The sequence below is a fragment of the Mustela lutreola genome, chromosome 15 (genome assembly GCF_030435805.1).
Source record: "Mustela lutreola isolate mMusLut2 chromosome 15, mMusLut2.pri, whole genome shotgun sequence".
Taxonomy (NCBI): Eukaryota; Metazoa; Chordata; class Mammalia; order Carnivora; family Mustelidae; genus Mustela; species Mustela lutreola.
The window spans coordinates 32,221,225-32,236,675 of record NC_081304.1 but is presented as its reverse complement, the minus strand read 5'-3'; the positions used below and the strand labels follow the sequence as shown (position 1 = coordinate 32,236,675).

Below are 15,451 nucleotides of genomic sequence, written 5' to 3'. Positions count from 1 at the left end.
GGGTCACATTGCCTTACTTCTGCCACATTCTATTCCTTAAAAGCAAGTCACCCTGAGTCCAGTCCATGTTCAAGGGGAGGAGGTTAGACTCCACCTTTTGAATTCAGGAGTACTGTAATAGACTGAATGTTTGTGTCTCCCCAAGACTCATCCCCAAGACTGCTAACCACCAGTATGAATGTTTGTGTCTCCCCAAGACTCATACATTGACTCTCTAGCCACCAGTATATCTGTATTTGGAAATGAAGTCTCTAAGGAAGTTATTAAAGTTATATGAGGTCATGGAAGTGGGGCCCTGATTTGATAGGATTAGTGGGGTTTGTATAAGAGGTGACACAGAGGGATGCCTGGGTGGCTCAGTGGGTTAAAGCCTCTGCCTTCGGCTCAGGTCATGTTCCCAGGGTTCTGGGATTGAGCCCCACATCGGGCTCTCTGCTCAGTGGGGAGCCTGCTTCCTCCTCCCTCTGCCTGCCTCTCTGCCTATTTGTGATCTCTGTCTGTCAAATAAATAAATTTTAAAAATCTTAAAAAAAAAAAAAAAGGTGACACAGAGAGGTCACTTGCTTGCTCTTTCCCTGTGCACACAAGGAAAGACTTCGTGAGGACATAGCAAGAAGGCCACCATCTGCAAGTCAAGAAGAAAGCCTTTACCAGAAACTGAACTGGCCAGAACTTTGACCTTAGACTTTGAGCCTCCAGAATGGCAAGAAAATAAATATCTGTTGTAGAAGCATTGTCTGGAATGCCTGGGTGGCTCAGTTGGTTGGACGACTGCCTTCAGCTCAGGTCATGATCCCAGAGTCCCAGAATCGAGTCCCGCATAGGGCTCCCAGCTCCACAGGGAGTCTGCTTCTCCTCTGACCTTCTCCTCGCTCATGCTCTCTCTCACTGTCTCTCTCTCTCTCTCTCTCTCTCAAATAAATAAATAAAATCTTAAAAAAAAAAAAAAGGAGAAGAAGAAGAAGAAGCAACTGAGTCTATGATATTTCATTATGGTAGCCCAAGAAGACTAAACAATTATCAAAGAACTTTCAGACATATTTTATTATCATTACAAAGGCAAGGATATATGAAAGTGTGTTTACCATGATGGACCTTGGACCCTAAGCTGAGAAGGGAGGGAGGTGATGGTCTGGAGGGATGAATGAATAGACTGGAGATCACTGAATGGAACAAGTCCCTACATGGGTAGAAGGATGTAGGAGTGGGAAGCAAATTTAACAGATATGTGGCCAGAGAAGACTCGAAGTGGGGATTTTGGGACATGGCACTTTTGATGCTGGTGACAAGATCTAGGATAAGGTATGAGAGGAGGTGACTGAGATGGGAAGGAAGGGAAAGATCATTGGTGGCAAGGAGATTAACAGAGAGGCAGAATATTGGTGAGATCATTTAAGAGACACTGAAGGGACCAGGATGAGGCTGAATGTAGGAATGGAGAGAAAAGTGAGGAAGGCATAAGGTCTTCCGTGAATGGGGAGTGATGGGGAAGACAGTAGTAGCAGGGGCCAGAACTGGACAGCAGGTGGGACTTGAAGGGACATTCCCAGTTCTAGTCTGAGTCTGAAGGAAGGGTAGCAGTGTTAGTACTGAGGTGGCCATTAAGGAGCCAAGTCCACAGCCAAGTTAGGAGGCAATGAATGTTCTGAGAAAGCTTGATAAAGAGAAGAGGAGGAGAAACAGAGGACCTGAGCACACACACACACATACAACCAGGTAATAGCACATATCTCAGGGGGTTGGTAAAAGGACTAACTGAACTAACACTTCATGTTTAGACTGTGACTGGCAGTGTTTTCTGACACAAATCATTCTCTGACAGCAACTGGGTGTCCAGAATTCAATTCTCACACTATCTACGCATAGTTAGCATCGGGGCTCAGTCCCCCAAGACTCCCTCTACTTCAAATGCCAGTCATGAATGGGGTGCCTGGACTTCCTATATTGCTGCCCAGATGACTACAAATTAGGGGGTTCCTACAACCCCCACTCAGGTTCAGGAATTTGCTAGGATGACTCACAGAACCCAGGATAACACTTTACTTACATTTGTTAGCTCATTATAAAGAATACAAAGGAAGAGTCAGATGAAGAGGTACACAGAGTGGGTCCAGAAGGGTCCCAAGGGAGGTGGCTCTGTTCCCATGGAATTGGGGTGCATCACCCTTTTTGTACAGGATGTATTTGCTACCCCAGAAGCTCTTCAAATCTTGCTGTTCAAGAGTTTTTATCTTGAACAGTCTCCAGCCCTCCTCCCTCTCTATTGGCGGGGTGGGGCTGAGAGTAACCATCCACTAATCATACCTATTAGCCTTTCTGGCTGCCAGCCTCTATCCTGAAGCCATCTAGGGGCCCTGCCCTGAGTTATCTCATTAGCATAAACTCAGACAGGGTCAGGGAGGGTTTCATTATGAGTAACATGACTGCCCTATCACTCAGGAAATTCCATGGTTTTTAGGAGCTCTGAGCTAGAACCAGGTGACTATTATACCACAGCCTGCCGCGTACTAAGTGCTGTATAAGGGATCAATAATCCCTTGTTACAGACGTTGCCTTCCTACTCTGCCCACATTGGTTTACTTCTCGCCACTTCTTAAAGGGTGACCAACTTGTTGGGGTTTTTAAAAGATTTTATTTATTTATTTTATAGAGAGAGAGAGTGTGCGTGGGGGGAGGGGCAGAGGGAGAGGGACAAGCGGAATCCCCGCTGAGGCAGAGCCCTATGTGGAACTTAATCCTACGATCCCAAGATCATGACCTGAGCTAAATTCAAGAGTCAGATGCCTGACTGAGCCACCCAGGTACCCCAAGGTGTTGGGTTTTAAAAGTGAAAATCGCATGTCCTGAAATCCCCTCAATCTCAGGTACACCAAGACAGTTGGTCATCCAGCTCTGGGCCTTAGATCTTCACCTAGAAAATGAGGACCAGAAGCTCTCTTATGTCCCTTCCAGATGTTCCTTCATTCACCCTACAAATACATACTATCCTCCATTGCTCTGGATCTACCTGTCCACAATTTGGCCCAGGAAGGGTTAACAGCATAAATTTCCCCCAAACCAGAGGCAACTGTTCCACCATCTGGGGGCTCTCTCTTCCCTCACACCCTCCCCAAAGTCCTGAGCCCTCAAAATAGGCATTTGAGGGGCGCGTGGGTGGCTCGGTGGGTTAAGCTTCTGCCTTCGGCTCAGGTTATGATCTCAGGCTCCTGGGATCAAGCCTCGCATCAGGCTCTCTCTCTCTCTCTGCCTGCCTCTCTGCCTACTTGTGATCTCTTTCTGTCAAATAAATAAATAAATAAATATTTTTTTTAAAAATAGGCATTTGAGGAATTCCTCTGGGTCCCAAGACCTCTAATGACTTACTGACCCAGGTTTACAGTTGCCAAGATTCCCAGAGTCCCTCTGCCTGGATGTCCTGTAGAAATGAGCACCTCTAGAGATCCCTTTATACAGAGCAAGTACTTCTGTGCTCCACCTTATGGAACAGCAGAAAATAAATTTTCGCAGTGACCAAGAAAGATAGAAGTAGTCAAGGACACAAAACTGCCCAGAACCTTTCTTCTCTCTGCCAGCCTCCAGGGGCCTGGCTTTCGTTGATTCCCGTGGAGAGACTGCTGGGGGGACCGCAGCTCTCAGAAGGCAAGAGCAAGAGTTCTGCCTCGGGTACCCCTGCTACCCCCTGCCACTGCAGAACACGGCGCCTTAAACCCTGATTGAATTGGGGCCCAGGCTCGGAGGAGTGGGAGGAGGGAGCTGGAGCCCAGAGCTCCTGCCACCGCCTTCAGGTGGCGGCGGGGAAGTTCTAATGAAAAGCCTGCCAGGCCTCTAACGAGAGCTAAACCGCTAGCAGGCTGTGATTGCTCATTGTTTGGTTATAATTAGCAGCGATTTCTGCGGTGGCAGAGCTGCAGCCCGCCGCCTGCAGGAGCTGCGCTGGGGGAGGGCTCGGCCACCCTCGCAGCCACCAGCCCCTGGACCCACCAGCCCCTGGACCCCGGCTCCCCAGGCCTGGGTTCCTCCACTCCCCTGCCCGGCCTGCCCTGCACCCACAGGCAAGAAGCCTGGATGGATGGCCGAACTGGATAGTTGCTACTGGTCCGCACCACACAACTGCCTACCCAGCTCGCTTGAGCGCATGGACTGAACAATCCTGGGTGCGAGACCCAGTTTTTGCCCGCCAGGTACTAGCTGTGTTGTGGGTCTTCAGGCACGTTATTTAATCTCGTAAACTGCAGTTTCCTCATCTCTAAAGTGAGGTTGGTAAGGTTACCTGGCTGGCTCAGTTGGTAGAGTTTGCGACTTGGGATGGCAGGGACATGAGTTCGAGCCCCATGTTGGGCATAGAGATTACTTGAAAGAATTTAAAACAAAAAGAATAAATAAAATGGGGAACTGTAAGGACAGTACTCCTCTCCCTGTGGGGGATGGGGTGAAACTCAAAAGGGATTACTCACTTCAGGCACTTGGTAGAGTGCCTGGTGGGCTGTTGGTGCTCAGTGCATCCTCACTGCTATTGGAGGAAGGAAGGGCAGAAGAAGGAGATGCGGACTCCCCCTGAGCAGGGGCTCAATCCAGGATCCATAAGATCATGACCTGAGGCGAAGGCAGTTGTTTAACCTACTGAGCCACCCAGGCATCCCTCCAACTTTTTTACTGTGACCCATGGGGAAAAAACACATTTTATGCAGTAACCCATGGATAAGACGAACATACATACAGGTAGATAAAACAGAAACAAACGTTTCACAAAGCAGTACTTATCTGAATCCCGCATGGTGTATTCTGATACATTGTGTTCTTTTCTCTCTTTGAGTCTATATCCATATCTGTATGTATATCTCTATCTATCTCCATATTTATGAAGAGTTTTTGAAGTTTTGCCAAAGGTCAGGACCCACTAAATTGATTTCATGACCCAACAGTGGGTTGAGAACTTCAATGTGAAAAACAGTGTCCCAGAAGGAAGAGGCCAGTTAACTCTCATTTCTCATTCTAGAAGAAAAGGCTCTCTTCTATTATAGGGACTTTTATCAGGGGCCAGGGGGAAAGAGAATTCTGAAAAGCCGAAAAGCCATACAGCCATACAGTCTGAGGCTTGCAGGTGGAAACAAGTCTGAATCTTTGTCCATAATGAGGGTGGGTTTTTGCAAACATTTTGGGGGTATCGGAATCAAGCTTCAAAAACCAGGAGGTCACCTATCCTTTGCTCCTACACCAACCTGCAAACTAACTTTTCCTTCGCTGCGATTCCAGCTTATCTTCCAATTGCCACCATGCCTAGGTGCCAGGGAAGGGCAAGATTTATGTAGATTCAGCTGGACAGGAAGTGCTCTGAGCTAGGACTGTACTTACAGTTTTTTTCCATAACAAAATCGGGGCATGTGGCCTCATAGGTACTTATGAGGACAATAAAATACAATATTTGAAACTAGAACTGTCCTGGAAAGCCACCAACTTGGGATTGCAAGGTTACCATGAGAAGTGGAGAATTTGATGCTGAGAGAGTCAGAGGAGAAGTCCTCTTTCCCATGCACCCAGGTCTTGCCTTCTGATTTGGGGAAAGGATCCTTGGACTTCTAGAACCTTCTGGAATACCAGAAACTTCTCCTAATATTTTGATGATGTTCAATTATTAGACACATTAGTGGATTTCTAGGAGGACTAGATCCTAAGTGGTAAGAGGAGAAGTGGAGGAAAGGGAACAGGAAGGCCTCCAAGGGATTTCATAATGTTGCTCATAGGTGCTTGGGCTCCCAGCTCCTTGCCCACCTTGCCTGGCTCCAGCCACCCATCCCCCTTCCCCCCTGCCATATTCCTGCAGTGCCCTCAGTCGATTGTGCCGTTAACAACTTGACTTTGGCCTAAGGTGGCTGCTGTTATTGAAGAATGAAGAGGGAGTGGGCTTTACCAAACTTGCGTACCGGGCTCTTTTCTTCGTGGACCAATCCATGTTGCAGTGTGATATAATAGTTTGTCATTTGGGGGCTCAGATTCTGGGGTTCCTCCTTTCTGCACTGCAGTCTGGGTTTCTGAGGCTCGAGTAGGACAGCAGTCCTGTGGAAAGGTCTAAGGACACCCTCCTCAAATCTCCTCCACCTTGCAATGCCCCTACTTCCAGCCCTGGTTGTGTCCATCCCCCCACAACCACACTTCCCCAGAGAATGCGGAGCCAATGTGAATGGTATCTCAATGCTTCTCGGAGCCCCCCAAAAAGGATGTTGGTTCCAACAGATATTCAAGAACATGCTTTGGCCCTAAGGGAGACACGTCCTCTGAGGACCCTCTTTGAGACCTTCCTCCCACAGATTTCAAGGAGAGAAGGTGAAGGGGACATGTCACCTCTCAATCCTCTTCCAATCCCTATTGCTATTAAACAAGCCCAGCTCAGCCCAGCCCAGCCCATGAGATCAATGCCCAGCAGACTCCAACCCCAATACTAGGAAGTAAAACACAGAGTCCCTTTAATCATTTGCCCAGTTACTTCATTCCGAGCTCTCCCACCTCCCTCTTATTTGGTCCCGCACCTTCTGAAAACAGTGCCTTTGATTAGAACCCCCAAATGCTGTTGTTTTCTGCTATCTGCCTCCTTGTTTCCCATGTCTATGTTTCTAGGAGTCTAATTGTGATTAAATTACAGGGTAATACTAATAGGGGGTTGAGAACCAGCTAATGGCTCACTGTTCCAAGAGGCAACAATTGTAGTAATCACCAAACTAAAGGCTCCCATGCATTATGGAGGGTGTTGGGGTTTCCTGGCCTACGCTTCCTCCACACCCCTGTCTGAGCGAATGAATATGGTTCACAGAGCACACTAAACACCGGGAGGCAAGTGAAGACAAAAAGGACATTACCGAAAGAAAAAGGGGGAAGGGAAAGAAACTCTTTCAGGAATAAGACTTTGACTCCCAACAAAAGTAGAAGCAAAGAGAAGTGGGTTCAGCATTTCAAAAAATATCTTGGAAAATGAAACAAAGTTATCAAATCGATAATTAAAGGGGCTTTGGCTTGGGTTGTCTGGGAAGTGATGAAGTTGGGGGTAGTATTGGTCCTTTGCTCACTTTCTGCAGGTTTGGTGTAATGGAGAGCACGTGTGAAATAAACAGGTGACTCTGGAGAGCAAATCCACACCACGAGCATCCCCAACAGACCCAGGCCAACGGCACCACAATCCCATCCAATAAATTGTGCTTGCATTGGGATAGAAGAAAAACAAACATGACATGGGCCCTGACTTCACAGTCCACACAGTCTGAGATGGGAGACTGAGTAGAATCTAAGTATAGGTTCCTATTCCGGACACTTGTGACCCACTTCCCAATTTAGAATGCACTTCATAGGCTCTTGGCTATCAGGAACGTAGGGATTCTTATTCTCCTTCCACAGATGTGAAAACCAAGGCTCAGAGAAGTAACATGCTCAAGGTCATGTATGCTCTAAGTTTCTGAATTCTGTTGGCTCTTGCCTCTTCCTGCAGGGGGTCCCCAGCATTGTCCCAGTCTGCCATTGAAGACATCTATCACAGCCACTGCTCTACCACCTCACACCATATTCCAGAGACACTAGAGATGTGAGCGGGAGAGCAGCTCTCCTCCATGGTTAGAGGACCGTACACAGATGCCCCCAAGGCCTTACAGAGTTCGACTGAAATGCTGCCCCTCCCTCTCTCTCCCCACCCCTCTCTTTTGCTGCCTCTCTCTCTTTTAAGTCAGAGCCCCCTGCAACTAGAGTCCAGAATTGGATCTACACTGTCCAAAGGGTGAGACCTGGGAAATAAATTCAAATGGTAAACAGTCTCCTATGCTTGAAAAATAGAAGTAAATGCACAAGCAAAGGTAAAAAGAGAGAGAGAGAAACCAAGAAACAGACTCTTAGTTATATAGAGAACAAATGGATGGTGGCTAAAGGGAAGGTGGTGGGGGACTGGGGGAAATAGGTGATGGGGATTAAAGAGTACACTTATCATGATGGAAAAGAGATTTTTAAAAGATTTACATTATTGGGGCACCTGGGTGGCTCAGTGGGTTAAGCCGCTGCCTTCGGCTCAGGTCATGATCTCAGGGTCCTGGGATCGAGTCCCACATCGGGCTCTCTGCTCAGCAGGGGGCCTGCTTCCCTTCCTCTCTCTCTGTGATCTCTTCCCTTCCTCTCTCCTACTGTGATCTCTCTCTGTCAAATAAATAAATAAAATCTTTAAAAAAAAAAAGATTTACATTATTTATTTGAGAGAGAGCATGTGGGAGGGGCAGAGGAAGAGGGAGAGAATCTCAAGCAGACTCCCTGCTGAGCATGCAGTCCTATGCAGGGCTCCATCTCCCGATCCTGAGATCATGACCTGAGCTAAAATCAACAGTTGGATGCTCAACCAACTAAAGCATGCAGGCACTCCCCCAAGATTTTTAAAAAAATAAAAATGTCAGAGGCACCTCGGTGGCTTAGTGGGTTAGAGCCTCAGCCTTTGGCTCAGGTCATGACCCCAGGGTCCTGGGATCGAGCCCCGCATCGGGCTCTCTGCTCAGCAGGGAGCCTGCTTCCCCCCTCACCCCGCCTCCCGCCCCCATCCCCGCCTGCCTCTCTGCCTACTTATGATCTCTGTCTGTCCCCCCCCCCAAAATAAAATAAATAAATAAATAAAAATGTCAGATTAATGCTCAGGAGTCAGATAATAGAAGCATTTTGGTTCAAGATGTGTCCTAAATGGAACGAAATCAGATGTTAAAATAGAAGCTTTAGCTGAATCACAACAAATTCCAAATCCCAAAGTGAAGTTCTAGACCAGGGTTTGCAAAGTGGCAAAGAATGTGTAAGGTACAAGCGACTTGAGAGCAAGACTTTAGATGAGGGTTTCTTTGGGGAAAGGTGTGCTGTGAGTTCCATCCCACCCCATCTCGAAGATGTCAAGCCTGAGAACCCAAATGTCAAGAGGCACAGCAGGGGTTACACTTGGAAAGTAGCCATCCTCGCAGTTGTTGGGGCAGAGGGAGAGCTGCGAGTGAGAAAGAGGGTTGGCCTGGGATAGTCAAAGAGGCTATACAGGAGGGCAGCCCAGAGGGGTGAAGTGATTTCAGGCAGAACCTGAAGGTATGGCTGGATTCCCAAGGACGGTGGAAGGAGGAAGCAATGAGCCAAAGGAAAATTCATCACCAAAGTGAGAGAAGCACAGGTGAGAGGTCCCCAGCAATGGTGGGCTTGTGGGCTGAATGTGTTCCTCCTCCCCAGTTTTAACGTTGAAATCCTACCCCCCAACCATGTGATGATATTTAGGGTGGGGGGGGGGGCTTAGTCGGGTCAGATGGAGCCCTGATGAATGAGATTAATGTCCTCCTAAGAAGAGGCCAAAGAGCTAGTCGCTACCTTTCTGCTGCACGAGGGCACAATGAGACTGGTCAGCAGTCTGTAGCCCAGACAAGCGCTCTCACCAGAGCCCACCTCGGCTGGCAACCTGATCTCAGACTTCCAGCCTCCAGAACCAAGCGAAATTCATTTTGGTTGTTTATAAATCACCTAGTGGTACTCTGTTACAGCGGCCCTAACTGAATAAGACAGAGGGATATAATGCACACAAAAGTGTCCGCTTTAAACACCTGGCAAGTTCAGAGAACACCAAAGCCAGATCCCCACGCCAGCACCAATCAAGTGGAAATTTTCCTGCTTCTTCCCATTCCAACACTGTAAGCATCAGAAACCACAGCTAAAAAGATGGGAGGGGAGGGCCAGGAGTGTTGCCGACCGCGTATGTTCAGCCTGAGCTGAAGGAGAAGGGGAAAGCCTTCCTTCTACAACATATTTGGAATTTTAATGATTATCTGAACACTTTAATCACTGAGTTGCTTCTATATTCAGACTTAGGGTGAACACAGACTCAGAAAAAACAGGGAAATCATGGGGACCGCCTTGAGTTTTATCCAGGTGCAGCAAACCTACAGCCCCACTGAATTTAAAGGGTTAAGAAGTGAGAGTGTATGTGTGTGTGTGTGAGAGAGAGAGAGAGAGAGAGAGAGAGGAGACTTAAGTTATAATTATATCTCAGGAGCTGTGCTTGTTTAACATGACAGTTGTTCCAAAAATGTACTGATTTGTTAAATTGCTTCCCTAAGAAAGCTAGAAACAGTCATGCCTTTCGTAAACAGACCCCACTCCTCAGACCGGCTGCAGAGAAAAGGAGATGAGCCAATGAGAGGCGGGCCTCGCTCCCAGCAAACACTTGCAGGAAGCGCCCAGGCCCTAGCAGGCCTGCCTCTACAGGGTGGAAGCTGGGGGAACTGGTACCCAAGCCTGGGGCCCTGGTCACCGTCTGCAGCTGAGGGAACATGGCCAACCGATCCTGAGCACCTCCGCCAGCTGTCCTTGGGCGGGAGAAATGGGAGGGGTGAGACAGCTGAGCCTCGGGGCAGGAGGGGCCAAGGTGGGAGGAATCCCCACCCTGGGCTGGGCGAGAGAGGGCACAGAGCCGTTCCTGCGACCCGCTCCTTGGCTCACGATGCACCATCAGTGTGAGTGCCTAGGATAAAGGTGACTCACTTCAGCTGAGCCAGGCAGGTGGGCAAGGGAGGATAGAAGTGGACTGTCCAGAAGTTACTCTAGGGGCTTCTGGAAGGCAGCCCAACCTGTTCACTGGATGTGTCCCAACAAGTCTGAATTCTAGCTGAGCATGAGTATGAGGCTGACCCCTCTCTGCCTGGGTCTCTCTCATATATTTAAAAGTAAAAGGCCCTAGCACATACCTTCCTGAATAGTGTCCTCATTGGCCTCCTTGCCTTAAAATATTCCTCCTCAAATGTAGCCAGCGCACCGCCAGATTGATAGCCTCTGTCCCCCTTTTGACTTCACCCCTTCATCAAACATGGCTCTCCCAGGTTCCCCCCAATACCTTCTGGCTCCAGTCCAAGCCCTAGAAGGACTTCAAATCACCCACCTTTTCAGCCTCCTATGGCAGTTTCCTTCCACACAACCCTTCTCCTTCTGTGGCTCCTCTTCCCTGACCAGCCCGCAGGGATGCTCGGCACTTCCCTCCTTACTTGTTCACACGCTTCCCCAGGCTCAGCCAGGTGGGGCCAGAGCTGCTAGCCGGAAACTGAAAGGAGGCCTGGCTCTGTCACTGCCGCTCCTCAGACTGTGACCTTCAGGAAACCGCCTCAGTTCCTAGCCTCCTTGTTTCTCTCATAAAATTATGAGCGCGGGAGCGCCTGGGTGGCTCAGTCAGTTAAGTGTCTGCTTTAGCTCAGGTCATGATCCTGAGGTCCTGGGATCGAGCCATGTGTGCACACGTCTCTCTTTCTCTCTCTAATAAATAAATAAAGTCTTCAAAAAAATTATTAGAGTGAATGACTCTGAAGATTTTTTTTTTTCCTAGCTCAAATTTCAGTGATTCTCCCATTAACCGTGCGTTTACTTGAACCTCTCTGCCTCTCAGGTAATTCCCAGGCCTAGGTGACCTAAATCTAATCATATCACTTACTTTCTTCTGTGACCCTTTATGTACATTTGAATCTCCTTTGGCCCTGGATGGAGATGGGCTTGGTTTGGTTTTATGAACATCTCTACAGCACATGAAACTTTGTCTTTTTTTTTTTTCCTTAGTATCTTCTGGGTCCCAATGTTTGTGGTTTTTTGGTTTTTTTGTTTTTTTTTTTTAAATTATTTATTTATTTGACAGAGAGAGAGAGAAAGAGAGATCACAAGTAGGCAGAGCAGCAGGCAGAGAGAGGGGTGGGGGTGGGGAAGCAGGCTCCACGCTGAGCAGAGAGCCCAACTCAGGGCTCAATCCCAGGACCCTGAGATCATGACCTGAGCCGAAAGCAGAGGCTTAACCCATTGAGCCACCCAGGCGCCCCCAGTGTTTGTGTTTTTACGGCAACAACTTGACCTGAGGCCCTGCTTCAAATGGTTCAAGTATTTTAAAGGTTCTGCTTTCCAAGCTTTAACTGGACACAAAAGACTCTGGGTTCATTTGGGGCCACCCGAACAGAATTCTAAAGGAGAGTGTGTTAGTTAGTTGGTTGCAATGATGATAATTTTCAAAACCAAAACCAGACTGAAATTTCATCACTCAAGAAAGGCTGGAGACTCCTACATTCCAAGACTCTTGCCAACAGATGTTAGGATTGCCTGCTTATCTGCTGCTGGGTGACTGTCCAGGTCCCACTCTGAGTATCAAGGGTCATAGCACCTATTCTTCTTCCCAGTCATAAGCACATTTGAGAACCCCATTCAGATAGACATGGGATCATCAGAACAGACATTAATCCTCAGATACACAAACATATGCCTTAAGGATTTAGCATGTCTGTATATCAATCCTCGACAATTATTTTACCAGCTGGTTGCCCTTGAACAAGGGTCTTAATCTCTCTGTGCCTCAGTTTATTATCTATAAAATGAGAGTAACAATAGGGTTATATTGAGGATTAAATAAAATAAAGACAAAAATAAAATAAAAAAGCTCTGAGAACTCTGCTTGGCCCTGGTGGTTCACATTACAATAAGATGAATAATAAGCACTCCAAGGGCTCACGGTCTCCTGGCTTTGTGCTCTACAGTGGGTTTGGGTACAAGACGCCCACAGAGAGAACTCAGAGGCCCAGGTTCTAACCCTTGCCCTGATCTCCTTGCTTTCAACATGAGTTCCAGAGCATTCCCACCCAACATCAATGCTTTAAAAATTGGAAGCAACATATAGGCAACAGCATGATCAGTTATTATGAGTGGCTGCTAGAAAAGGCGTACAAGTGGGTCAAGATAAAATGGAAGCACCAGAGGAGCCTCAGAGAATCTGGACTCCGTTCACCCTCCACTTTACAGATGAGGAGAACTCTAAAGTCTAAAACCAAGCCAACAACAGAACAGATTCTGGGAGAGGTTTGTGTATTAGAGACTTAGGGAAATATAGCTCAGTCAAGTTTTAGGGAGTTGTGAAGAAATTAATACTTACTGGTGGTAATTGTATTAAGTTTTTACTAACAGGGGTTGAGGGGAGTGGGGCAGTGGTAGACCTGATGCCCAGACAGAAAGAGCATTTTGTCATTAAGGGAGGCAAGCCAGAGGATGGGGTGGGGAGGGGAGAAATGGTGTCACTTGGATCAGAGAAAGAGAAGGGGAGGGGAGGCAGGTAGGAGTCTTGGAAGTTTCCAGCTCAAGCTGTGAAGTGACTCCTGGGGAGAAGAGCCCACAGAAGGAGCCTGTGCAGAGCCTGGGTTATAAAGCTGTTTCAAGTGGGTCCATGTTGCTGCTTCCTCAGCAATCAAATGAGTGTTAGCAGAACCTGTCCTATACTAGGAAATTCCTCTGCTGGTGACCAGTGGGAAGCAAAAAAGGAAGGGTAACGTCTAAAGGCTGTGGTGTTTGTGTAGAGAGAGAAAACCTGATCACCTAGATGGTGGTGGGTAAAAATCCTGTCAGAGGTGAAATAATCTAGCAAGTCTTTCAGGGGTATCCTAGGTTGGGAAGTTCGGGGAAGAGGAAAGAGAAAAAGAACTTTTTAAAAAAAAATTATTTTTATTAACATATAATGTATTATTTGCCCCATGGGTACAGGTCTGTGAATCGTCAGGTTTACACACTTCACAGCACTCACCATAGCACATACCCTACCCAATGTCCATAACCCAACCACCCTATCCCTCCCCCCACACCCCAGCAACCCTCTGTTTCGTAAGATTAAGAGTCCCTTATGGTTTGTCTTCCTCAGATCCCATCTTGTTTCATTTCTTCCTTCCCTAACCCTTCCCTAACCCCAACTGCCTCTTAAATTCCTCACACCAGGGAGATCATATGATAATTGTCTGAGAAAAAGAACTTTTATTTCAACATCTACCATAGGCCAGGCACAGTGCCAGATGGGTTTTATTTAAGTAAACTCTACCCCCAAAGTGGGGCTCGAACTCATGACCCTGAGATCAAGAGTCACATGCTCTACGGACTGAGCCAGCCTACAGGATCTACAAGTGCCCCGTAGGTCCCACTTTTTAAAATAGCAATTTGATAACATATAATTTACATGCCATACAATTCACCCATTTAAAATATACAATTCAGGGACACCTGGCTGGCTAAGCCAGAAGAGCATGTGACTCTTGATCTCAGGGTTGTAAATTCAAGCCCCATGTTGAATGTGGAGATTACTAAAAAAATAAACTTAAAAAAATAAAATAATAGAGATGCCTGGGTGCTCAGTTGGTTAGGCGGCTGCCTTCTGCTCAGGTCATGATCTCAGTGTCCTGGGAGCGAGTCCCACATCGGGCTCCTTGGTTGGCGGGAAGCCTGCTTCTCCCTCTGCCTCTGCCTGTGCTCTCTCTTTCTCTGAGAAAATTTTAAAAATAAACAAACAAACAAACAAAACAAACAAAAACCAAAAAACAAAAAAAATTAAATATACAATTCAGTGGTTTTTAGTATATTCAGGGTTGTGCAAACATCACCACTATCTTTTTTTTTTAAGACTTTATTTATTTATTTGAGAGAGAGAGAGATTGAGAGGGGGAGAAGGTCAGGGGGAGAAGCAGACTCCCCGTGGAGCTGGAAGCCCGATGCGGGACTTAATCCTGGGACTCCAGGATCATGACCCGAGCCGAAGGCAGTCGCCCAACCAACTGAGCCACCCAGGTGCCCACCATCACCACTAATTCCAGAATATGTTCATCACCCTAAAAAGAAATCCCATACCCACAGGCAACTACCCCCCACCACCATTTTCTCCCAACCCTCACCCGAGGCAACTACTAATATACTTTGTCCCATTTGTCTACTCTAGACAATTCATGTGAGTGAAATTATAAAATAAGCTGTCTTTTATGACTGGCTTTTTTCATTTAGCCTAATGTTTTCAAGGTTCAGCCATGCTGTAACCCATTGTACTATTTCTTTTTATTTCTTTGTATTGCCAGGTAATATTCCATTGTCTGGATATACATCTTGTTTATTCACCAGTTGATGGACATTTGGGTTATTCCACCTTTTGGCTGTTCTGAGTAATTCTGCTATAAACATTCATGTACAAGTTCTTGTGTGGACATATGTCTTCCTATGCCCTAGAGTGTATATACACACAGGGATGGAAGTGCTGGGTCATATGGCAACCTACATCTAACCATATGGTGAAGTGCCAGACTGTTTTCCAAACCAGCTGCACCATTCTACATTCCTACCAGAAGTATAGAAGGGTTCGAATTCTCTACATCCTTGCCAACACTTGTTATTATCTGACCTTTTTATTATATTTATCCTAGTAGGTGTGGAGTGGTATCTCATTGCCTTTTTTTTTTTTTTTAAAGATGTATTTTGTATTTTAAAGAGAGAGTGTGTGCATGAGCAGGGGGGAGAGGGAGAGAGAGAATCCCAAGCAGGCTCCCCACTGAGAATGGAGCTGGACTAGGTGCTTGAGCCCAGGACCTCAAGATCACGATCTGAGCTGAAACCAGGAGCCAGACACTCAAGCAACTGAGCCACCCAGGTGCCC

General features: G+C 47.1%; 1 non-coding gene across 1 annotated transcript; it reads left to right on the top strand.

The window, feature by feature from the left end:
- The first annotated feature begins 4,268 nt into the window (after positions 1-4,268).
- TRNAP-UGG (transfer RNA proline (anticodon UGG)) lies at positions 4,269-4,341 on the top strand. The gene has a single exon. It is a non-coding gene; the product is annotated as a tRNA-Pro (tRNA).
- Positions 4,342-15,451: the final 11,110 nt, after the last annotated feature.